Source organism: Rhinoderma darwinii (genome assembly GCF_050947455.1).
Source record: "Rhinoderma darwinii isolate aRhiDar2 chromosome 1 unlocalized genomic scaffold, aRhiDar2.hap1 SUPER_1_unloc_5, whole genome shotgun sequence".
NCBI lineage: Eukaryota > Metazoa > Chordata > Amphibia > Anura > Rhinodermatidae > Rhinoderma > Rhinoderma darwinii.
In genome coordinates, this window is record NW_027461669.1 from 36,963 (window position 1) to 55,755 (window position 18,793).

Here is an 18,793-nt window from a genome sequence, read left to right on the forward strand (position 1 = left end):
AAATAGGACTATGGAATAAGGCTTTTAATGTCAATGGCCATTCTAAGCTGAATGTGCCTGCTCTCGTCAGATCGCAGAAGTTACACAGTTTAAGGCCTCGCTAGTACCAGTGTGGGAGACTGTCTGGGAATCTGTGGTGCGGTTGACTTTCTATTATGTTGTTTAGATTTTGTTTCACAATAGATTAAATAGGACTATGGATTAAGGCTTTTAATGGCAATGGCCATTCTAAGCTGAATGTGCCTGCTCTCGTCAGATCGCAGAAGTTACACAGCTTAAGGCCTCGCTATTACCAGTGTGGGAGACTGTCTGGGAATCTGTGGTGCGGTTGACTTTTTATTATGTTGTTTAGATTTTGTTTCACAATAGATTAAATAGGACTATGGATTAAGGCTTTTAATGGCAATGGCCATTCTAAGCTGAATGTGCCTGCTCTCGTCAGATCGCAGAAGTTACACAGCTTAAGGCCTCGTTAGTACCAGTGTGGGAGACTGTCTGGGAATCCGTGGTGCGGTTGACTTTTTATTATGTCGTTTAGATTTTGTTTCACAATCGATTAAAAAGGACTATGGATTAAAGCATTTAATGTCAATGGCCATTCTAAGCTGAATGTGCCTGCTCTCGTTAGATCTCAGAAGTTACACAGCTTAACGCCTCACTAGTACCAGTGTGGGAGACTGTCTGGGAATCCGTGGTGTGGTTGACTTTTTATTATGTCGTTAAGATTTAGTTTCACAATAGATTAAATAGGACTATGGATTAAAGCATTTAACGTCAATGGCCATTCTAAGCTAAATGTGCCTGCTCTCGTCAGATCGCAGAAGTTACACAGCTTAAGGCCTCGCTAGTACCAGTGTGGGAGACTGTCTGGGAATCCGTGGTGCGGTTGAATTTTTATTATGTCGTTTAGATTTAGTTTCACAATCGATTAAAAAGGACTATGGATTAAAGCATTTAATGTCAATGGCCAATCTAAGCTGAATGTCCCTGCTCTCGTCAGATCGCAGAAGTTACACAGCTTAAGGCCTCGCTAGTACCAGTGTGGGAGACTGTCTGGGAATCCGTGGTGCGGTTGACTTTATATTATGTCGTTTAGATTTTGTTTCACAATCGATTAAAAAGGACTATGGATTAAAGCATTTATTGTCAATGGCCATTCTAAGCTGAATGTGCCTGCTCTCGTCAGATCGCAGAAGTTACACAGCTTAAGGCCTCGCTAGTACCAGTGTGGGAGACTGTCTGGGAATCCGTGGTGCGGTTGACTTTTTATTATGTCGTTTAGATTTTGTTTCACAATCAATTAAAAAGGACTATGGATGAAAAGCATTTAATGTCAATGGCCATTCTAAGCTGAATGTGCCTGCTCTCGTCAGATCGCAGAAGTTACACAGCTTAAGGCCTTGCTAGTACCAGTGTGGGAGACAGTCTGGGAATCCGTGGTGCGGTTGCCTTTTTATTATGTCGTTTAGATTTTGTTTCACAATAGATTAAATAGGACTATGGATTAAAGCATTTAACGTCAATGGCCATTCTAAGCTGAATGTGCCTGCTCTCGTCAGAACGCAGAAGTTACACAGCTTAAAGCCTCGCTAGTACCAGTGTTGGAGACTGTCTGGGAATCCGTGGTGCGGTTGCCTTTTTATTATGTCGTTTAGATTTTGTTTCACAATCGATTAAAAAGGACTATGGATTAAGCATTTAATGTCAATGGCCATTCTAAGCTGAATGTCCCTGCTCTCGTCAGATCGCAGAAGTTACATAGCTTAAGGCCTCGCTAGTACCAGTGTGGGAGACTGTCTGGGAATCCGTGGTGCGGTTGACTTTTTATTATGTTGTTTAGATTTTGTTTCACAATAGATTAAATAGGACTATGGATTAAGGCTTTTAATGGCAATGGCCATTCTAAGCTGAATGTCCCTGCTCTCGTCAGATCGCAGAAATTACACAGCTTAAGGCCTCGCTAGTACCAGTGTGGGAGACTGTCTGGGAATCCGTGGTGCGGTTGACTTTTTATTATGTCGTTTAGATTTTGTTTCACAATCGATTAAAAAGGACTATGGATTAAAGCATTTATTGTCAATGGCCATTCTAAGCTGAATGTGCCTGCTCTCGTCAGATCGCAAAAGTTACACAGCTTAAGGCCTCGCTAGTACCAGTGTGGCAGACTGTCTGGGAATCCGTGGTGCGGTTGACTTTTTATTATGTCGTTTAGATTTTGTTTCACAATCAATTAAAAAGGACTATGGATTAAAACATTTAATGTCAATGGCCATTCTAAGCTGAATGTGCCTGCTCTCGTCAGATCGCAGAAGTTACACAGCTTAAGGCCTTGCTAGTACCAGTGTGGGAGACTGTCTGGGAATCCGTGGTGCGGTTGACTTTTTATTATGTCGTTTAGATTTTGTTTCACAATAGATTAAATAGGACTATGGATTAAAGCATTTAACGTCAATGGCCATTCTAAGCTGAATGTGCCTGCTCTCCTCAGAACGCAGAAGTTACACAGCTTAAGGCCTCGCTAGTACCAGTGTTGGAGACTGTCTGGGAATCCGTGGTGCGGTAGAATTTTTATTATGTCGTTTAGATTTTGTTTCACAATCGATTAAAAAGGACTATGGATTAAGCATTTAATGTCAATGGCCATTCTAAGCTGAATGTGCCTGCTCTCGTCAGATCGCAGAAGTTACACAGCTTAAGGCCTCGCTAGTACTAGTGTGGGAGACTGTCTGGGAATCCGTGGTGCGGTTGACTTTTTATTATGTTGTTTAGATTTTGTTTCACAATCGATTAAAAAGGACTATGGATTAAAGCATTTAATGTCAATGGCCATTCTAAGCTGAATGTGCCTGCTCTCGTCAGATCGCAGAAGTTACACAGCTTAAGGCCTCGCTAGTACCAGTGTAGGAGACTGTCTGGGAATCCGTGGTGCGGTTGACTTTTTATTATGTTGTTTAGATTTTGTTTCACAATAGATTAAATATGACTATGGATTAAGGCTTTTAATGGCAATGGCAATTCTAAGCTGAATGTGCCTGCTCTCGTCAGATCGCAGAAGTTACACAGCTTAAGGCCTCGTTAGTACCAGTGTGGGAGACTGTCTGGGAATCCGTGGTGCGGTTGACTTTTTATTATGTCGTTTAGATTTTGTTTCACAATCGATTAAAAAGGACTATGGATTAAAGCATTTAATGTCAATGGCCATTCTAAGCTGAATGTGCCTGCTCTCGTTAGATCGCAGAAGTTACACAGCTTAACGCCTCGCTAGTACCAGTGTGGGAGACTGTCTGGGAATCCGTGGTGTGGTTGACTTTTTATTATGTCGTTTAGATTTTGTTTCACAATAGATTAAATAGGACTATGGATTAAAGCATTTAACGTCAATGGCCATTCTAAGCTGAATGTGCCTGCTCTCGTCAGATCGCAGAAGTTACACAGCTTAAGGCCTCGCTAGTACCAGTGTGGGAGACTGTCTGGGAATCCGTGGTGCGGTTGAATTTTTATTATGTCGTTTAGATTTTGTTTCACAATAGATTAAATAGGACTATGGATTAAGGCTTTTAATGTCAATGGCCATTCTAAGCTGAATGTGCCTGCTCTCGTCAGATCGCAGAAGTTACACAGTTTAAGGCCTCGCTAGTACCAGTGTGGGAGACTGTCTGGGAATCCGTGGTGCGGTTGACTTTTTATTATGTTGTTTAGATTTTGTTTCACAATAGATTAAATAGGACTATGGATTAAGGCTTTTAATGGCAATGGCCATTCTAAGCTGAATGTGCCTGCTCTAGTCAGATCGCAGAAGTTACACAGCTTAAGGCCTCGTTAGTACCAGTGTGGGAGACTGTCTGGGAATCCGTGGTGCGGTTGACTTTTTATTATGTCGTTTAGATTTTGTTTCACAATCGATTAAAAAGGACTATGGATTAAAGCATTTAACGTCAATTTCCATTCTAAGCTGAATGTGCCTGCTCTCGTCAGATCGCAGAAGTTACACAGCTTAAGGCCTCGCTATTACCAGTGTGGGAGACTGTCTGGGAATCTGTGGTGCGGTTGACTTTTTATTATGTTGTTTAGATTTTGTTTCACAATAGATTAAATAGGACTATGGATTAAGGCTTTTAACGGCAATGGCCATTCTAAGCTGAATGTGCCTGCTCTCGTCAGATCGCAGAAGTTACACAGCTTAAGGCCTCGTTAGTACCAGTGTGGGAGACTGTCTGGGAATCCGTGGTGCGGTTGACTTTTTTTAATGTTGTTTAGATTTTGTTTCACAATAGATGAAATAGGACTATGGATTAATGCTTTTAATGTCAATGGCCATTCTAAGCTGAATGTACCTGCTCTCGTCAGATCGCAGAAGTTACACAGCTTAAGGCCTCGCTAGTACTAGTGTGGGAGACTGTCTGGGAATCCGTGGTGTGGTTGACTTTTTATTATGTCGTTTAGATTTTGTTTCACAATAGATTAAATAGGACTATGGATTAAAGCATTTAACGTCAATGGCCATTCTAAGCTGAATGTGCCTGCTCTCGTCAGATCGCAGAAGTTACACAGCTTAAGGCCTCGCTAGTACCAGTGTGGGAGACTGTCTGGGAATCCGTGGTGCGGTTGAATTTTTATTATGTCGTTTAGATTTTGTTTCACAATCGATTAAAAAGGACTATGGATTAAAGCATTTAATGTCAATGGCCATTCTAAGCTGAATGTCCCTGCTCTCGTCAGATCGCAGAAGTTACACAGCTTAAAGCCTCGCTAGTACCAGTGTGGGAGACTATCTGGGAATCCGTGGTGCGGTTGACTTTATATTATGTCGTTTAGATTTTGTTTCACAATCGATTAAAAAGGACTATGGATTAAAGCATTTATTGTCAATGGCCATTCTAAGCTGAATGTGCCTGCTCTCGTCAGATCGCAGAAGTTACACAGCTTAAGGCCTCGCTAGTACCAGTGTGGGAGACTGTCTGGGAATCCGTGGTGCGGTTGACTTTTTATTATGTCGTTTAGATTTTGTTTCACAATCAATTAAAAAGGACTATGGATGAAAAGCATTTAATGTCAATGGCCGTTCTAAGCTGAATGTGCCTGCTCTCGTCAGATCGCAGAAGTTACACAGCTTAAGGCCTTGCTAGTACCAGTGTGGGAGACAGTCTGGGAATCCGTGGTGCGGTTGCCTTTTTATTATGTCGTTTAGATTTTGTTTCACAATAGATTAAATAGGACTATGGATTAAAGCATTTAACGTCAATGGCCATTCTAAGCTGAATGTGCCTGCTCTCGTCAGAACGCAGAAGTTACACAGCTTAAAGCCTCGCTAGTACCAGTGTTGGAGACTGTCTGGGAATCCGTGGTGCGGTTGACTTTTTATTATGTCGTTTAGATTTTGTTTCACAATCGATTAAAAAGGACTATGGATTAAGCATTTAATGTCAATGGCCATTCTAAGCTGAATGTCCCTGCTCTCGTCAGATCGCAGAAGTTACACAGCTTAAGGCCTCGCTAGTACCAGTGTGGGAGACTGTCTGGGAATCCGTGGTGCGGTTGACTTTTTATTATGTTGTTTAGATTTTGTTTCACAATAGATTAAATAGGACTATGGATTAAGGCTTTTAATGGCAATGGCCATTCTAAGCTGAATGTCCCTGCTCTCGTCAGATCGCAGAAATTACACAGCTTAAGGCCTCGCTAGTACCAGTGTGGGAGACTGTCTGGGAATCCGTGGTGCGGTTGACTTTTTATTATGTCGTTTAGATTTTGTTTCACAATCGATTAAAAAGGACTATGGATTAAAGCATTTATTGTCAATGGCCATTCTAAGATGAATGTGCTTGCTTTCGTCAGATCGCAAAAGTTACACAGCTTAAGGCCTCGCTAGTACCAGTGTGGGAGACTGTCTGGGAATCCGTGGTGCGGTTGACTTTTTATTATGTCGTTTAGATTTTGTTTCACAATCAATTAAAAAGGACTATGGATTAAAACATTTAATGTCAATGGCCATTCTAAGCTGAATGTGCCTGCTCTCATCAGATCGCAGAAGTTACACAGCTTAAGGCCTTGCTAGTACCAGTGTGGGAGACTGTCTGGGAATCCGTGGTGCGGTTGACTTTTTATTATGTCGTTTAGATTTTGTTTCACAATAGATTAAATAGGACTATGGATTAAAGCATTTAACATCAATGGCCATTCTAAGCTGAATGTGCCTGCTCTCCTCAGAACGCAGAAGTTACACAGCTTAAGGCCTCGCTAGTACCAGTGTTGGAGACTGTCTGGGAATCCGTGGTGCGGTAGAATTTTTATTATGTCGTTTAGATTTTGTTTCACAATCGATTAAAAAGGACTATGGATTAAGCATTTAATGTCAATGGCCATTCTAAGCTGAATGTGCCTGCTCTCGTCAGATCGCAGAAGTTACACAGCTTAAGGCCTCGCTAGTACTAGTGTGGGAGACTGTCTGGGAATCCGTGGTGCGGTTGACTTTTTATTATGTTGTTTAGATTTTGTTTCACAATCGATTAAAAAGGACTATGGATTAAAGCATTTAATGTCAATGGCCATTCTAAGCTGAATGTGCCTGCTCTCGTCAGATCGCAGAAGTTACACAGCTTAAGGCCTCGCTAGTACCAGTGTGGAAGACTGTCTGGGAATCCGTGGTGCGGTTGACTTTTTATTATGTTGTTTAGATTTTGTTTCACAATAGATTAAATATGACTATGGATTAAGGCTTTTAATGGCAATGGCCATTCTAAGCTGAATGTGCCTGCTCTCGTTAGATCGCAGAAGTTACACAGCTTAACGCCTCGCTAGTACCAGTGTGGGAGACTGTCTGGGAATCCGTGGTGTGGTTGACTTTTTATTATGTCGTTTAGATTTTGTTTCACAATAGATTAAATAGGACTATGGATTAAAGCATTTAACGTCAATGGCCATTCTAAGCTGAATGTGCCTGCTCTCGTCAGATCGCAGAAGTTACACAGCTTAAGGCCTCGCTAGTACCAGTGTGGGAGACTGTCTGGGAATCCGTGGTGCGGTTGAATTTTTATTATGTCGTTTAGATTTTGTTTCACAATCGATTAAAAAGGACTATGGATTAAAGCATTTAATGTCAATGGCCATTCTAAGCTGAATGTCCCTGCTCTCGTCAGATCGCAGAAGTTACACAGCTTAAGGCCTCGCTAGTACCAGTGTGGGAAACTGTCTGGGAATCCGTGGTGCGGTTGACTTTTTATTATGTTGTTTAGATTTTGTTTCACAATAGATTAAATAGGACTATGGATTAAGGCTTTTAATGTCAATGGCCATTCTAAGCTGAATGTGCCTGCTCTCGTCAGACCGCAGAAGTTACACAGCTTAAGGTCTCGCTAGTACCAGTGTGGGAGACTGTCTGGGAATCTGTGGTGCGGTTGACTTTTTATTATGTCGTTTAGATTTTGTTTCACAATCGATTAAAAAGGACTATGGATTAAAGCATTTAATGTCAATGGCCATTCTAAGCTGAATGTGCCTGCTCTCGTCAGATCGCAGAAGTTACACAGCTTAAGGCTTTGCTAGTACCAGTGTGGGAGACTGTCTGGGAATCCGTGGTGCGGTTGACTTTTTATTATGTCGTTTAGATTTTGTTTCACAATAGATTAAATAGGACTATGGATTAAAGCATTTAACGTCAATGGCCATTCTAAGCTGAATGTGCCTGCTCTCGTCAGAACGCAGAAGTTACACAGCTTAAGGCCTCGCTAGTACCAGTGTGGGAAACTGTCTGGGAATCCGTGGTGCGGTTGAATTTTTATTATGTCGTTTAGATTTTGTTTCACAATCGATTAAAAAGGACTATGTATTAAAACATTTAATGTCAATGGCCATTCTAAGCTGAATGTCCCTGCTCTCGTCAGATCGCAGAAGTTACACAGCTTAAGGCCTAGCTAGTACCAGTGTGGGAGACTGTCTGGGAATCCGTGGTGCGGTTGACTTTTTATTATGTTGTTTAGATTTTGTTTCACAATAAATTAAATAGGACTATGGATTAAGGCTTTTAATGTCAATGGCCATTCTAAGCTGAATGTGCCTGCTCTCGTCAGATCGCAGAAGTTACACAGCTTACGGCCTCGCTAGTACCAGTGTGGGAGACTGTCTGGGAATCCGTGGTGCGGTTGCCTTTTTATTATGTCGTTTAGATTTTGTTTCACAATCGATTAAAAAGGACTATGGATTAAAGCATTTAACCTCAATGGCCATTCTAAGCTGAATTTGCCTGCTCTCGTCAGATCGCAGAAGTTACACAGCTTAACGCCTCGCTAGTACCAGTGTGGGAGACTGTCTGGGAATCCGTGGTGCGGTTGACTTTTTATTATGTCGTTTAGATTTTGTTTCACAATAGATTAAATAGGACTATGGATTAAAGCATTTAACCTCAATGGCCATTCTAAGCTGAATTTGCCTGCTCTCGTCAGATCGCAGAAGTTACACAGCTTAAGGCCTCGCTAGTACCAGTGTGGGAGACTGTCTGGGAATCCGTGGTGCGGTTGAATTTTTATTATGTCGTTTAGATTTTGTTTCACAATCGATTAAAAAGGACTATGGATTAAAGCATTTAATGTCAATGGCCATTCTAAGCTGAATGTGCCTGCTCTCGTTAGATCGCAGAAGTTACACAGCTTAACGCCTCGCTAGTACCAGTGTGGGAGACTGTCTGGGAATCCGTGGTGCGGTTGACTTTTTATTATGTCGTTTAGATTTTGTTTCACAATAGATTAAATAGGACTATGGATTAAAGCATTTAACCTCAATGGCCATTCTAAGCTGAATTTGCCTGCTCTCGTCAGATCGCAGAAGTTACACAGCTTAAGGCCTCGCTAGTACCAGTGTGGGAGACTGTCTGGGAATCCGTGGTGCGGTTGAATTTTTATTATGTCGTTTAGATTTTGTTTCACAATCGATTAAAAAGGACTATGGATTAAAGCATTTAATGTCAATGGCCATTCTAAGCTGAATGTCCCTGCTCTCGTCAGATCGCAGAAGTTACACAGTTTAAGGCCTCGCTAGTACCAGTGTGGGAGACTGTCTGGGAATCCGTGGTGCGGTTGACTTTTTATTATGTCATTTAGATTTTGTTTCACAATCGATTAAAAAGGACTATGGATTAACGCATTTAATATCAATGGCCATTCTAAGCTGAATGTGCCTGCCCTCGTCAGATCGCAGAAGTTACACAGCTTAAGGCCTCGCTAGTACCAGTGTGGAAGACTGCCTGGGAATCCGTGGTGCGGTTGCCTTTTTATTATGTCGTTTAGATTTTGTTTCACAATCGATTAAAAAGGACTATGGATTAAAGCATTTAAAGTCAATGGCCATTCTAAGCTGAATGTGCCTGCTCTCGTTAGATCGCAGAAGTTACACAGCTTAACGCCTCGCTAGTACCAGTGTGGGAGACTGTCTGGGAATCCGTGGTGCGGTTGACTTTTTATTATGTCGTTTAGATTTTGTTTCACAATAGATTAAATAGGACTATGGATTAAAGCATTTAACGTCAATGGCCATTCTAAGCTGAATGTGCCTGCTCTCGTCAGATCGCAGAAGTTACACAGCTTAAGGTCTCGCTAGTACCAGTGTGGGAGACTGTCTGGGAATCCGTGGTGCGGTTGAATTTTTATTATGTCGTTTAGATTTTGTTTCGCAATCGATTAAAAAGGACTATGGATTAAAGCATTTAATGTCAATGGCCATTCTAAGCTGAATGTCCCTGCTCTCGTCAGATCGCAGAAGTTACACAGTTTAAGGCCTCGCTAGTACCAGTGTGGGAGACTGTCTGGGAATCCGTGGTGCGGTTGACTTTTTATTATGTCATTTAGATTTTGTTTCACAATCGATTAAAAAGGACTATGGATTAACGCATTTAATGTCAATGGCCATTCTAAGCTGAATGTGCCTGCTCTCGTCAGATCGCAGAAGTTATACAGCTTAAGGCCTCGCTAGTACCAGTGTGGGAGACTGTCTGGGAATCCGTGGTGCGGTTGACTTTTTATTATGTCGTTTAGATTTTGTTTCACAATCGATTAAAAAGGACTATGGATTAAAGCATTTAATGTCAATGGCCATTCTAAGCTGAATGTGCCTGCTCTCGTTAGATCGCAGAAGTTACACAGCTTAACGCCTCGCTAGTACCAGTGTGGGAGACTGTCTGGGAATCCGTGGTGCGGTTGACTTTTTATTATGTCGTTTAGATTTTGTTTCACAATAGATTAAATAGGACTATGGATTAAAGCATTTAACGTCAATGGCCATTCTAAGCTGAATGTGCCTGCTCTCGTCAGATCGCAGAAGTTACACAGCTTAAGGCCTCGCTAGTACCAGTGTGGGAGACTGTCTGGGAATCCGTGGTGCGGTTGAATTTTTATTATGTCGTTTAGATTTTGTTTCACAATCGATTAAAAAGGACTATGGATTAAAGCATTTAATGTCAATGGCCATTCTAAGCTGAATGTCCCTGCTCTCGTCAGATCGCAGAAGTTACACAGCTTAAGGCCTCGCTAGTACCAGTGTGGGAGACTGTCTGGGAATCCGTGGTGCGGTTGACTTTTTGTTATGTCGTTTAGATTTTGTTTCACAATCGATTAAAAAGGACTATGGATTAAAGCATGTAATGTCAATGGCCATTCGAAGCTGAATGTGTCTGCTCTCGTCAGATCGCAGAAGTTACACAGCTTAAGGCCTCGCTAGTACCAGTGTGGGAGACTGTCTGGGAATCCATGGTGCGGTTGACTTTTTATTATGTCGTTTAGATTTTGTTTCACAATCGATTAAAAAGGACTATGGATTAAAGCATTTAGTGTCAATGGCCATTCTAAGCTAAATGTGCCTGCTCTCGTTAGATCGCAGAAGTTACACAGCTTAACGCCTCGCTAGTACCAGTGTGGGAGACTGTCTGGGAATCCGTGGTGCGGTTGAATTTTTATTATGTCGTTTTGATTTTGTTTCACAATCGATTAAAAAGGACTATGGATTAAAGCATTTAATGTCAATGACCATTCTAAGCTGAATGTCCCTGCTCTCGTCAGATCGCAGAAGTTACACAGCTTAAGGCCTTGCTAGTAACAGTGTGGGAGACTGTCTGGGAATCCGTGGTGCGGTTGACTTTTTATTATGTTGTTTAGATTTTGTTTCACAATCGATTAAAAAGGACTATGGATTAAAGCATTTAATGTCAATGGCCATTCTAAGCTGAATGTGCCTGCTCTCGTCAGACTGCAGAAGTTACACAGCTTAAGGCCTCGCTAGTACCAGTGTGGGAGACTGTCTGGGAAACCGTGGTGCGGTTGCCTATTTATTATGTCGTTTAGATTTTGTTTCACAATCGATTAAAAAGGACTATGGATTAAAGCATTTAATGTCAATGGCCATTCTAAGCTGAATGTGCCTGCTCTCGTCAGATCGCAGAATTTACACAGCTTAAGGCTTTGCTAGTACCAGTGTGGGAGACTGTCTGGGAATCCGTGGTGCGGATGACTTTTTATTATGTCGTTTAGATTTTGTTTCACAATAGATTAAATAGGACTATGGATTAAAGCATTAAACATCAATGGCCATTCTAAGCTGAATGTGCCTGCTCTCGTCAGAACGCAGAAGTTACACAGCTTAAGGCCTCGCTAGTACCAGTGTGGGAAACTGTCTGGGAATCCGTGGTGCGGTTGAATTTTTATTATGTCGTTTAGATTTTGTTTCACAATCGATTAAAAAGGACTATGGATTAAAGCACTTAATGGCAATGGCCACTCTAAGCTGAATGTCCCTGCTCTCGTCAGATCGCAGAAGTTACACAGCTTAAGGCCTCGCTAGTACCAGTGTGGGAGACTGTCTGGGAATCCGTGGTGCGGTTGACTTTTTATTATGTTGTTTAGATTTTGTTTCACAATAGATTAAATAGGAGTATGGATTAAGGCTTTTAATGTCAATGGCCATTCTAAGCTGAATGTCCCTGCTCTCGTCAGATCGCAGAAGTTACACAGCTTAAGCCCTCGCTAGTACCAGTGTGGGAGACTGTCTGGGAATCCGTGGTGCGGTTGACTTTTTATTATGTCGTTTAGATTTTGTTTCACAATCGATTAAAAAGGACTATGGATTAAAGCATGTAATCTCAATGGCCATTCTAAGCTGAATGTGTCTGCTCTCGTCAGATCGCAGAAGTTACACAGCTTAAGGCCTCGCTAGTACCATTGTGGGAGACTGTCTGGGAATCCGTGGTGCGGTTGACTTTTTATTATGTCGTTTAGATTTTGTTTCACAATAGATTAAATAGGACTATGGATTAAAGCATTTAACGTCAATGGCCATTCTAAGCTGAATGTGCCTGCTCTCGTCAGATCGCAGAAGTTACACAGCTTAAGGCCTCGCTAGTACCAGTGTGGGAGACTGTCTGGGAATCCGTGGTGCGGTTGACTTTTTATTATGTCGTTTAGATTTTGTTTCACAATCGATTAAAAAGGACTATGGATTAAAGCATTTAATGTCAATGGCCATTCTAAGCTGAATGTGTCTGCTCTCGTCAGATCGCAGAAGTTACACAGCTTAAGGCCTCGCTAGTACCTTAGTGGGAGACTGTCTGGGAATCCGTGGTGCGGTTGACTTTTTATTATGTCGTTTAGATTTTGTTTCACAATCGATTAAAAAGGACTATGGATTAAAGCATTTAGTGTCAATGGCCATTCTAAGCTAAATGTGCCTGCTCTCGTTAGATCGCAGAAGTTACACAGCTTAACGCCTCGCTAGTACCAGTGTGGGAGACTGTCTGGGAATCCGTGGTGCGGTTGAATTTTTATTATGTCGTTTTGATTTTGTTTCACAATCGATTAAAAAGGACTATGGATTAAAGCATTTAATGTCAATGGCCATTCTAAGCTGAATGTCCCTGCTCTCGTCAGATCGCAGAAGTTACACAGCTTAAGGCCTTGCTAGTAACAGTGTGGGAGACTGTCTGGGAATCTGTGGTGCGGTTGCCTTTTTATTATGTTGTTTAGATTTTGTTTCACAATCGATTAAAAAGGACTATGGATTAAAGCATTTAATGTCAATGGCCATTCTAAGCTGAATGTGCCTGCTCTCGTCAGATTGCAGAAGTTACACAGCTTAAGGCTTTGCTAGTACCAGTGTGGGAGACTGTCTGGGAATCCGTGGTGCGGATGACTTTTTATTATGTCGTTTAGATTTTGTTTCACAATAGATTAAATAGGACTATGGATTAAAGCATTAAACGTCAATGGCCATTCTAAGCTGAATGTGCCTGCGCTCGTCAGAACGCAGAAGATACACAGCTTAAGGCCTCGCTAGTACCAGTGTGGGAGACTGTCTGGGAATCCGTGGTGCGGTTGACTTTTTATTATGTCGTTTAGATGTTGTTTCACAATCGATTAAAAAGGACTATGGATTAAAACATTTAACGTCAATGGCCATTCTAAGCTGAATGTGCCTGCTCTCGTCAGATCGCAGAAGTTACACAGCTTAAGGCTTCGCTAGTACCAGTGTGGGAGACTGTCTGGGAATCCGTGGTGCGGTTGACTTTTTATTATGTCGTTTAGATTTTGTTTCATAATCGATTAAAAAGGACTATGGATTAAAGCATTTAATGTCAATGGCCATTCTAAGCTGAATGTGCCTGCTCTCGTCATATCGCAGAAGTTACACAGCTTAAGGCCTCGCTAGTACCAGTGTGGGAGACTGTCTGGGAATCCATGGTGTGGTTGACTTTTTATTATGTCGTTTAGATTTTGTTTCACAATAGATTAAATAGGACTATGGATTAAAGCATTTAACGTCAATGGCCATTCTAAGCTGAATGTTCCTGCTCTCGTCAGAACGCAGAAGTTACACAGCTTAAGGCTTCGCTAGTACCAGTGTGGGAGACTGTCTGGGAATCCGTGGTGCGGTAGACTTTTTATTATGTCGTTTAGATTTTGTTTCACAATCGATTAAAAAGGACTATGGATTAAAGCATTTAATGTCAATGGCAATTCTAAGCTGAATGTGCATGCTCTCGTTAGATCGCAGAAGTTACACAGCTTAAGCCCTCGCTAGTACCAGTGTGGGAGAGTGTCTGGGAATCCGTGGTGCGGTTGACTTTTTATTATGTTGTTTAGATTTTGTTTCACAATCGATTAAAAAGGACTATGGATTAAAGCATTTAATGTCAATGGCCATTCTAAGCTGAATGTGCCTGCTCTCGTTAGATCGCAGAAGTTACACAGCTTAACGCCTCGCTAGTACCAGTGTGGGAGACTGTCTGGGAATCCGTGGTGCGGTTGACTTTTTATTATGTCGTTTACATTTTGTTTCACAATAGATTAAATAGGACTATGGATTAAAGCATTTAACGTCAAAGGCCATTCTAAGCTGAATGTGCCTGCTCTCGTCAGATCGCAGAAGTTACACAGCTTAAGGCCTCGCTAGTACCAGTGTGGGAGACTGTCTGGGAATCCGTGGTGCGGTTGAATTTTTATTATGTCGTTTAGATTTTGTTTCACAATCGATTAAAAAGGACTATGGATTAAAGCATTTGATGTCAATGGCCATTCTAAGCTGAATGTCCCTGCCCTCGTCAGATCGCAGAAGTTACACAGCTTAAGGCCTCGCTAGTACCAGTGTGGGAGACTGTCTGGGAATCCGTGGTGCGGTTGACTTTTTATGATGTCGTTTAGATTTTGTTTCACAATCGATTAAAAAGGACTATGGATTAAAGCATTTAATGTCTATGGCCATTCTAAGCTGAATGTGCCTGCTCTCGTCAGATCGCAGAAGTTACACAGCTTAAGGCCTCGCTAGTACCAGTGTGGGAGACTGTCTGGGAATCCGTGGTGCGGTTGCCTTTTTATTATGTCGTTTAGATTTTGTTTCACAATCGATTAAAAAGGACTATGGATTAAAGCATTTATTGTCAATGGCCATTCTAAGCTGAATGTGCCTGCTCTCGTCAGATCGCAAAAGTTACACAGCTTAAGGCCTCGCTAGTACCAGTGTGGGAGACTGTCTGGGAATCCGTGGTGCGGTTGAATTTTTATTATGTCGTTTAGATTTTGTTTCACAATCAATTAAAAAGGACTATGGATTAAAACATTTAAAGTCAATGGCCATTCTAAGCTGAATGTGCCTGCTCTCGTCAGATCGCAGAAGTTACACAGCTTAAGGCCTTGCTAGTACCAGTGTGGGAGACTGTCTGGGAATCCGTGGTGCGGTTGACTTTTTATTATGTCGTTTAGATTTTGTTTCACAATAGATTAAATAGGACTATGGATTAAAGCATTTAACGTCAATGGCCATTCTAAGCTGAATGTGCCTGCTCTCGTCAGAACACAGAAGTTACACAGCTTATGGCCTCGCTAGTACCAGTGTTGGAGACTGTCTGGGAATCCGTGGTGCGGTAGAATTTTTATTATGTCGTTTAGATTTTGTTTCACAATCGATTAAAAAGGACTATGGATTAAGCATTTAATGTCAATGGCCATTCTAAGCTGAATGTGCCTGCTCTCGTCAGATCGCAGAAGTTACACAGCTTAAGGCCTCGCTAGTACTAGTGTGGGAGACTGTCTGGGAATCCGTGGTGCGGTTGACTTTTTATTATGTTGTTTAGATTTTGTTTCACAATAGATTAAATAGGACTATGGATTAAGGCTTTTAATGGCAATGGCCATTCTAAGCTGAATGTGCCTGCTCTCGTCAGATCGCAGAAGTTACACAGCTTAAGGCCTCGTTAGTACCAGTGTGGGAGACTGTCTGGGAATCCGTGGTGCGGTTGACTTTTTATTATGTCGTTTAGATTTTGTTTCACAATCGATTAAAAAGGACTATGGATTAAAGCATTTATTGTCAATGGCCATTCTAAGCTGAATGTGCCTGCTCTCGTCAGATCGCAAAAGTTACACAGCTTAAGGCCTCGCTAGTACCAGTGTGGGAGACTGTCTGGGAATCCGTGGTGCGGTTGAATTTTTATTATGTCGTTTAGATTTTGTTTCACAATCAATTAAAAAGGACTATGGATTAAAACATTTAATGTCAATGGCCATTCTAAGCTGAATGTGCCTGCTCTCGTCAGATCGCAGAAGTTACACAGCTTAAGGCCTTGCTAGTACCAGTGTGGGAGACTGTCTGGGAATCCGTGGTGCGGTTGACTTTTTATTATGTCGTTTAGATTTTGTTTCACAATAGATTAAATAGGACTATGGATTAAAGCATTTAACGTCAATGGCCATTCTAAGCTGAATGTGCCTGCTCTCGTCAGAACACAGAAGTTACACAGCTTATGGCCTCGCTAGTACCAGTGTTGGAGACTGTCTGGGAATCCGTGGTGCGGTAGAATTTTTATTATGTCGTTTAGATTTTGTTTCACAATCGATTAAAAAGGACTATGGATTAAGCATTTAATGTCAATGGCCATTCTAAGCTGAATGTGCCTGCTCTCGTCAGATCGCAGAAGTTACACAGCTTAAGGCCTCGCTAGTACTAGTGTGGGAGACTGTCTTGGAATCCGTGGTGCGGTTGCCTTTTTATTATGTTGTTTAGATTTTGTTTCACAATAGATTAAATAGGACTATGGATTAAGGCTTTTAATGGCAATGGCCATTCTAAGCTGAATGTGCCTGCTCTCGTCAGATCGCAGAAGTTACACAGCTTAAGGCCTCGTTAGTACCAGTGTGGGAGACTGTCTGGGAATCCGTGGTGCGGTTGACTTTTTATTATGTCGTTTAGATTTTGTTTCACAATCGATTAAAAAGGACTATGGATTAAAGCATTTAATGTCAATGGCCATTCTAAGCTGAATGCGCCTGCTCTCGTCAGATCGCAGAAGTTACACAGCTTAAGGCCTCGCTAGTACCAGTGTGGGAGACTGTCTGGGAATCCGTGGTGCGGTTGACTTTTTATTATGTTGTTTAGATTTTGTTTCACAATAGATTAAATAGGACTATGGATTAAGGCTTTTAATGGCAATGGCCATTCTAAGCTGAATGTGCCTGCTCTCGTCAGATCGCAGAAGTTACACAGCTTAAGGCCTCGTTAGTACCAGTGTGGGAGACTTTCTGGGAATCCGTGGTGCGGTTGACTTTTTATTATGTCGTTTAGATTTTGTTTCACAATCGATTAAAAAGGACTATGGATTAAAGCATTTAATGTCAATGGCCATTCTAAGCTGAATGTGCCTGCTCTCGTTAGATCGCAGAAGTTACACCGCTTAACGCCTCGCTAGTACCAGTGTGGGAGACTGTCTGGGAATCCGTGGTGTTGTTGACTTTTTATTATGTCGTTTAGATTTTGTTTCACAATAGATTAAATAGGACTATGGATTAAAGCATTTAATGTCAATGGCCATTCTAAGCTGAATGTGCCTGCTCTCGTCAGATCGCAGAAGTTACACATCTTAAGGCCTCGCTAGTACCAGTGTGGGAGACTGTCTGGGAATCCGTGGTGCGGTTGAATTTTTATTATGTCGTTTAGATTTTGTTTCACAATCGATTAAAAAGGACTATGGATTAAAGCATTTAATGTCAATGGCCATTCTAAGCTGAATGTCCCTGCTCTCGTCAGATCGCAGAAGTTACACAGCTTAAGGCCTCGCTAGTACCAGTGTGGGAGACTGTCTGTGAATCCGTGGTGCGGTTGACTTTTTATTATGTTGTTTAGATTTTGTTTCACAATAGATTAAATAGGACTATGGATTAAGGCTTTTAATGTCAATGGCCATTCTAAGCTGAATGTGCCTGCTCTCGTCAGATCGCAGAAGTTACACAGCTTAAGGCCTCGCTAATACCAGTGTGGGAGACTGTCTGGGAATCCGTGGTGCGGTTGACTTTTTATTATGTTGTTTAGATTTTGTTTCACAATAGATTAAATAGGACTATGGATTAAGGCTTTTAATGGCAATGGACATTCTAAGCTGAATGTGCCTGCTCTCGTCAGATCGCAGAAGTTACACAGCTTAAGGCCTCGTTAGTACCAGTGTGGGAGACTGTCTGGGAATCCGTGGTGCGGTTGACTTTTTATTATGTCGTTTAGATTTTGTTTCACAATCGATTAAAAAGGACTATGGATTAAAGCATTTAATGTCAATGGCCATTCTAAGCTGAATGTGCCTGCTCTCGTCAGATCGCAGAAGTTACACAGCTTAAGGCCTCGCTATTACCAGTGTGGGAGACTGTCTGGGAATCCGTGGTGCGGTTGACTTTTTATTATGTCGTTTAGATTTTGTTTCACAATCGATTAAAAAGGACTATGGATTAAAGCATTTAATGTCAATGGCCATTCTAAGCTGAATGTGCCTGCTCTCGTTAGATCGCAGAAGTTACACCGCTTAACGCCTCGCTAGTACCAGTGTGGGAGACTGTCTGGGAATCCGTGGTGTTGTTGACTTTTTATTATGTCGTTTAGATTTTGTTTCACAATAGATTAAATAGGACTATGGATTAAAGCATTTAACGTCAATGGCCATTCTAAGCTGAATGTGCCTGCTCTCGTCAGATCGCAGAAGTTACACATCTTAAGGCCTCGCTAGTACCAGTGTGGGAGACTGTCTGGGAATCCGTGGTGCGGTTGAATTTTTATTATGTCGTTTAGATTTTGTTTCACAATCGATTAAAAAGGACTATGGATTAAAGCATTTAATGTCAATGGCCATTCTAAGCTGAATGTCCCTGCTCTCGTCAGATCGCAGAAGTTACACAGCTTAAGGCCTTGCTAGTACCAGTGTGGGAGACTGTCTGTGAATCCGTGGTGCGGTTGACTTTTTATTATGTTGTTTAGATTTTGTTTCACAATAGATTAAATAGGACTA

The 18,793-nt window shown here is 41.7% G+C and overlaps 87 pseudogenes; all 87 read left to right on the forward strand.

The window, feature by feature from the left end:
• Nucleotides 1-29: 29 nt before the first annotated feature.
• LOC142673199 (5S ribosomal RNA) lies at nt 30-148 on the forward strand (annotated as a pseudogene).
• A 67-nt stretch (nt 149-215) lies between these two features.
• Nucleotides 216-334, forward strand: LOC142674014 (5S ribosomal RNA; annotated as a pseudogene).
• A 67-nt stretch (nt 335-401) lies between these two features.
• LOC142674541 (5S ribosomal RNA) lies at nt 402-520 on the forward strand (annotated as a pseudogene).
• A 253-nt stretch (nt 521-773) lies between these two features.
• Nucleotides 774-892, forward strand: LOC142673708 (5S ribosomal RNA; annotated as a pseudogene).
• A 67-nt stretch (nt 893-959) lies between these two features.
• On the forward strand, nt 960-1,078 carry LOC142673295 (5S ribosomal RNA; annotated as a pseudogene).
• Nucleotides 1,079-1,145: 67 nt separating this feature from the next.
• On the forward strand, nt 1,146-1,264 carry LOC142673722 (5S ribosomal RNA; annotated as a pseudogene).
• Nucleotides 1,265-1,332: 68 nt separating this feature from the next.
• LOC142673837 (5S ribosomal RNA) lies at nt 1,333-1,451 on the forward strand (annotated as a pseudogene).
• Nucleotides 1,452-1,518: 67 nt separating this feature from the next.
• LOC142673875 (5S ribosomal RNA) lies at nt 1,519-1,637 on the forward strand (annotated as a pseudogene).
• A 66-nt stretch (nt 1,638-1,703) lies between these two features.
• LOC142673290 (5S ribosomal RNA) lies at nt 1,704-1,822 on the forward strand (annotated as a pseudogene).
• A 67-nt stretch (nt 1,823-1,889) lies between these two features.
• Nucleotides 1,890-2,008, forward strand: LOC142673315 (5S ribosomal RNA; annotated as a pseudogene).
• A 67-nt stretch (nt 2,009-2,075) lies between these two features.
• LOC142673663 (5S ribosomal RNA) lies at nt 2,076-2,194 on the forward strand (annotated as a pseudogene).
• A 67-nt stretch (nt 2,195-2,261) lies between these two features.
• On the forward strand, nt 2,262-2,380 carry LOC142674484 (5S ribosomal RNA; annotated as a pseudogene).
• Nucleotides 2,381-2,447: 67 nt separating this feature from the next.
• Nucleotides 2,448-2,566, forward strand: LOC142673893 (5S ribosomal RNA; annotated as a pseudogene).
• Nucleotides 2,567-2,632: 66 nt separating this feature from the next.
• On the forward strand, nt 2,633-2,751 carry LOC142674562 (5S ribosomal RNA; annotated as a pseudogene).
• Nucleotides 2,752-2,818: 67 nt separating this feature from the next.
• On the forward strand, nt 2,819-2,937 carry LOC142674416 (5S ribosomal RNA; annotated as a pseudogene).
• A 67-nt stretch (nt 2,938-3,004) lies between these two features.
• Nucleotides 3,005-3,123, forward strand: LOC142673366 (5S ribosomal RNA; annotated as a pseudogene).
• A 67-nt stretch (nt 3,124-3,190) lies between these two features.
• On the forward strand, nt 3,191-3,309 carry LOC142674008 (5S ribosomal RNA; annotated as a pseudogene).
• Nucleotides 3,310-3,376: 67 nt separating this feature from the next.
• On the forward strand, nt 3,377-3,495 carry LOC142673214 (5S ribosomal RNA; annotated as a pseudogene).
• Nucleotides 3,496-3,562: 67 nt separating this feature from the next.
• LOC142674472 (5S ribosomal RNA) lies at nt 3,563-3,681 on the forward strand (annotated as a pseudogene).
• Nucleotides 3,682-3,748: 67 nt separating this feature from the next.
• On the forward strand, nt 3,749-3,867 carry LOC142673691 (5S ribosomal RNA; annotated as a pseudogene).
• Nucleotides 3,868-3,934: 67 nt separating this feature from the next.
• Nucleotides 3,935-4,053, forward strand: LOC142674029 (5S ribosomal RNA; annotated as a pseudogene).
• A 67-nt stretch (nt 4,054-4,120) lies between these two features.
• Nucleotides 4,121-4,239, forward strand: LOC142674543 (5S ribosomal RNA; annotated as a pseudogene).
• Nucleotides 4,240-4,306: 67 nt separating this feature from the next.
• On the forward strand, nt 4,307-4,425 carry LOC142673392 (5S ribosomal RNA; annotated as a pseudogene).
• A 67-nt stretch (nt 4,426-4,492) lies between these two features.
• LOC142673215 (5S ribosomal RNA) lies at nt 4,493-4,611 on the forward strand (annotated as a pseudogene).
• Nucleotides 4,612-4,678: 67 nt separating this feature from the next.
• Nucleotides 4,679-4,797, forward strand: LOC142673506 (5S ribosomal RNA; annotated as a pseudogene).
• Nucleotides 4,798-4,864: 67 nt separating this feature from the next.
• On the forward strand, nt 4,865-4,983 carry LOC142673735 (5S ribosomal RNA; annotated as a pseudogene).
• Nucleotides 4,984-5,051: 68 nt separating this feature from the next.
• Nucleotides 5,052-5,170, forward strand: LOC142674172 (5S ribosomal RNA; annotated as a pseudogene).
• A 67-nt stretch (nt 5,171-5,237) lies between these two features.
• On the forward strand, nt 5,238-5,356 carry LOC142673535 (5S ribosomal RNA; annotated as a pseudogene).
• A 66-nt stretch (nt 5,357-5,422) lies between these two features.
• On the forward strand, nt 5,423-5,541 carry LOC142674382 (5S ribosomal RNA; annotated as a pseudogene).
• A 67-nt stretch (nt 5,542-5,608) lies between these two features.
• LOC142673316 (5S ribosomal RNA) lies at nt 5,609-5,727 on the forward strand (annotated as a pseudogene).
• Nucleotides 5,728-5,794: 67 nt separating this feature from the next.
• Nucleotides 5,795-5,913, forward strand: LOC142673817 (5S ribosomal RNA; annotated as a pseudogene).
• Nucleotides 5,914-5,980: 67 nt separating this feature from the next.
• LOC142674345 (5S ribosomal RNA) lies at nt 5,981-6,099 on the forward strand (annotated as a pseudogene).
• Nucleotides 6,100-6,166: 67 nt separating this feature from the next.
• Nucleotides 6,167-6,285, forward strand: LOC142673872 (5S ribosomal RNA; annotated as a pseudogene).
• Nucleotides 6,286-6,351: 66 nt separating this feature from the next.
• On the forward strand, nt 6,352-6,470 carry LOC142674574 (5S ribosomal RNA; annotated as a pseudogene).
• A 67-nt stretch (nt 6,471-6,537) lies between these two features.
• Nucleotides 6,538-6,656, forward strand: LOC142674629 (5S ribosomal RNA; annotated as a pseudogene).
• A 253-nt stretch (nt 6,657-6,909) lies between these two features.
• Nucleotides 6,910-7,028, forward strand: LOC142673216 (5S ribosomal RNA; annotated as a pseudogene).
• A 67-nt stretch (nt 7,029-7,095) lies between these two features.
• On the forward strand, nt 7,096-7,214 carry LOC142674648 (5S ribosomal RNA; annotated as a pseudogene).
• A 67-nt stretch (nt 7,215-7,281) lies between these two features.
• LOC142673579 (5S ribosomal RNA) lies at nt 7,282-7,400 on the forward strand (annotated as a pseudogene).
• Nucleotides 7,401-7,467: 67 nt separating this feature from the next.
• Nucleotides 7,468-7,586, forward strand: LOC142673333 (5S ribosomal RNA; annotated as a pseudogene).
• A 67-nt stretch (nt 7,587-7,653) lies between these two features.
• LOC142673337 (5S ribosomal RNA) lies at nt 7,654-7,772 on the forward strand (annotated as a pseudogene).
• Nucleotides 7,773-7,839: 67 nt separating this feature from the next.
• On the forward strand, nt 7,840-7,958 carry LOC142673413 (5S ribosomal RNA; annotated as a pseudogene).
• Nucleotides 7,959-8,025: 67 nt separating this feature from the next.
• On the forward strand, nt 8,026-8,144 carry LOC142673641 (5S ribosomal RNA; annotated as a pseudogene).
• A 253-nt stretch (nt 8,145-8,397) lies between these two features.
• On the forward strand, nt 8,398-8,516 carry LOC142673518 (5S ribosomal RNA; annotated as a pseudogene).
• Nucleotides 8,517-8,583: 67 nt separating this feature from the next.
• LOC142673717 (5S ribosomal RNA) lies at nt 8,584-8,702 on the forward strand (annotated as a pseudogene).
• A 67-nt stretch (nt 8,703-8,769) lies between these two features.
• LOC142673519 (5S ribosomal RNA) lies at nt 8,770-8,888 on the forward strand (annotated as a pseudogene).
• A 67-nt stretch (nt 8,889-8,955) lies between these two features.
• LOC142674638 (5S ribosomal RNA) lies at nt 8,956-9,074 on the forward strand (annotated as a pseudogene).
• Nucleotides 9,075-9,141: 67 nt separating this feature from the next.
• On the forward strand, nt 9,142-9,260 carry LOC142674176 (5S ribosomal RNA; annotated as a pseudogene).
• A 67-nt stretch (nt 9,261-9,327) lies between these two features.
• Nucleotides 9,328-9,446, forward strand: LOC142673718 (5S ribosomal RNA; annotated as a pseudogene).
• Nucleotides 9,447-9,513: 67 nt separating this feature from the next.
• Nucleotides 9,514-9,632, forward strand: LOC142673655 (5S ribosomal RNA; annotated as a pseudogene).
• A 67-nt stretch (nt 9,633-9,699) lies between these two features.
• Nucleotides 9,700-9,818, forward strand: LOC142674639 (5S ribosomal RNA; annotated as a pseudogene).
• Nucleotides 9,819-9,885: 67 nt separating this feature from the next.
• Nucleotides 9,886-10,004, forward strand: LOC142673477 (5S ribosomal RNA; annotated as a pseudogene).
• Nucleotides 10,005-10,071: 67 nt separating this feature from the next.
• LOC142673719 (5S ribosomal RNA) lies at nt 10,072-10,190 on the forward strand (annotated as a pseudogene).
• A 67-nt stretch (nt 10,191-10,257) lies between these two features.
• On the forward strand, nt 10,258-10,376 carry LOC142673218 (5S ribosomal RNA; annotated as a pseudogene).
• A 67-nt stretch (nt 10,377-10,443) lies between these two features.
• On the forward strand, nt 10,444-10,562 carry LOC142674383 (5S ribosomal RNA; annotated as a pseudogene).
• A 625-nt stretch (nt 10,563-11,187) lies between these two features.
• LOC142673791 (5S ribosomal RNA) lies at nt 11,188-11,306 on the forward strand (annotated as a pseudogene).
• Nucleotides 11,307-11,559: 253 nt separating this feature from the next.
• Nucleotides 11,560-11,678, forward strand: LOC142673312 (5S ribosomal RNA; annotated as a pseudogene).
• A 67-nt stretch (nt 11,679-11,745) lies between these two features.
• On the forward strand, nt 11,746-11,864 carry LOC142673672 (5S ribosomal RNA; annotated as a pseudogene).
• A 67-nt stretch (nt 11,865-11,931) lies between these two features.
• Nucleotides 11,932-12,050, forward strand: LOC142673522 (5S ribosomal RNA; annotated as a pseudogene).
• Nucleotides 12,051-12,117: 67 nt separating this feature from the next.
• LOC142673841 (5S ribosomal RNA) lies at nt 12,118-12,236 on the forward strand (annotated as a pseudogene).
• Nucleotides 12,237-12,303: 67 nt separating this feature from the next.
• Nucleotides 12,304-12,422, forward strand: LOC142673747 (5S ribosomal RNA; annotated as a pseudogene).
• A 67-nt stretch (nt 12,423-12,489) lies between these two features.
• Nucleotides 12,490-12,608, forward strand: LOC142673265 (5S ribosomal RNA; annotated as a pseudogene).
• Nucleotides 12,609-13,233: 625 nt separating this feature from the next.
• On the forward strand, nt 13,234-13,352 carry LOC142673595 (5S ribosomal RNA; annotated as a pseudogene).
• A 67-nt stretch (nt 13,353-13,419) lies between these two features.
• On the forward strand, nt 13,420-13,538 carry LOC142674529 (5S ribosomal RNA; annotated as a pseudogene).
• A 253-nt stretch (nt 13,539-13,791) lies between these two features.
• On the forward strand, nt 13,792-13,910 carry LOC142674613 (5S ribosomal RNA; annotated as a pseudogene).
• A 253-nt stretch (nt 13,911-14,163) lies between these two features.
• Nucleotides 14,164-14,282, forward strand: LOC142673720 (5S ribosomal RNA; annotated as a pseudogene).
• Nucleotides 14,283-14,349: 67 nt separating this feature from the next.
• LOC142673780 (5S ribosomal RNA) lies at nt 14,350-14,468 on the forward strand (annotated as a pseudogene).
• Nucleotides 14,469-14,535: 67 nt separating this feature from the next.
• Nucleotides 14,536-14,654, forward strand: LOC142673432 (5S ribosomal RNA; annotated as a pseudogene).
• Nucleotides 14,655-14,721: 67 nt separating this feature from the next.
• LOC142673387 (5S ribosomal RNA) lies at nt 14,722-14,840 on the forward strand (annotated as a pseudogene).
• Nucleotides 14,841-14,907: 67 nt separating this feature from the next.
• LOC142673624 (5S ribosomal RNA) lies at nt 14,908-15,026 on the forward strand (annotated as a pseudogene).
• A 67-nt stretch (nt 15,027-15,093) lies between these two features.
• On the forward strand, nt 15,094-15,212 carry LOC142674485 (5S ribosomal RNA; annotated as a pseudogene).
• A 252-nt stretch (nt 15,213-15,464) lies between these two features.
• LOC142674588 (5S ribosomal RNA) lies at nt 15,465-15,583 on the forward strand (annotated as a pseudogene).
• Nucleotides 15,584-15,650: 67 nt separating this feature from the next.
• LOC142674544 (5S ribosomal RNA) lies at nt 15,651-15,769 on the forward strand (annotated as a pseudogene).
• Nucleotides 15,770-15,836: 67 nt separating this feature from the next.
• LOC142673626 (5S ribosomal RNA) lies at nt 15,837-15,955 on the forward strand (annotated as a pseudogene).
• A 67-nt stretch (nt 15,956-16,022) lies between these two features.
• On the forward strand, nt 16,023-16,141 carry LOC142674486 (5S ribosomal RNA; annotated as a pseudogene).
• A 252-nt stretch (nt 16,142-16,393) lies between these two features.
• LOC142673397 (5S ribosomal RNA) lies at nt 16,394-16,512 on the forward strand (annotated as a pseudogene).
• A 67-nt stretch (nt 16,513-16,579) lies between these two features.
• LOC142674545 (5S ribosomal RNA) lies at nt 16,580-16,698 on the forward strand (annotated as a pseudogene).
• A 67-nt stretch (nt 16,699-16,765) lies between these two features.
• Nucleotides 16,766-16,884, forward strand: LOC142674218 (5S ribosomal RNA; annotated as a pseudogene).
• A 67-nt stretch (nt 16,885-16,951) lies between these two features.
• On the forward strand, nt 16,952-17,070 carry LOC142674459 (5S ribosomal RNA; annotated as a pseudogene).
• Nucleotides 17,071-17,137: 67 nt separating this feature from the next.
• On the forward strand, nt 17,138-17,256 carry LOC142673986 (5S ribosomal RNA; annotated as a pseudogene).
• A 67-nt stretch (nt 17,257-17,323) lies between these two features.
• On the forward strand, nt 17,324-17,442 carry LOC142673762 (5S ribosomal RNA; annotated as a pseudogene).
• Nucleotides 17,443-17,509: 67 nt separating this feature from the next.
• On the forward strand, nt 17,510-17,628 carry LOC142673369 (5S ribosomal RNA; annotated as a pseudogene).
• A 67-nt stretch (nt 17,629-17,695) lies between these two features.
• On the forward strand, nt 17,696-17,814 carry LOC142673300 (5S ribosomal RNA; annotated as a pseudogene).
• A 67-nt stretch (nt 17,815-17,881) lies between these two features.
• On the forward strand, nt 17,882-18,000 carry LOC142673644 (5S ribosomal RNA; annotated as a pseudogene).
• Nucleotides 18,001-18,067: 67 nt separating this feature from the next.
• LOC142673377 (5S ribosomal RNA) lies at nt 18,068-18,186 on the forward strand (annotated as a pseudogene).
• A 67-nt stretch (nt 18,187-18,253) lies between these two features.
• LOC142673987 (5S ribosomal RNA) lies at nt 18,254-18,372 on the forward strand (annotated as a pseudogene).
• A 67-nt stretch (nt 18,373-18,439) lies between these two features.
• On the forward strand, nt 18,440-18,558 carry LOC142673763 (5S ribosomal RNA; annotated as a pseudogene).
• Nucleotides 18,559-18,625: 67 nt separating this feature from the next.
• LOC142673621 (5S ribosomal RNA) lies at nt 18,626-18,744 on the forward strand (annotated as a pseudogene).
• The last annotated feature ends 49 nt before the right edge of the window (nt 18,745-18,793 follow it).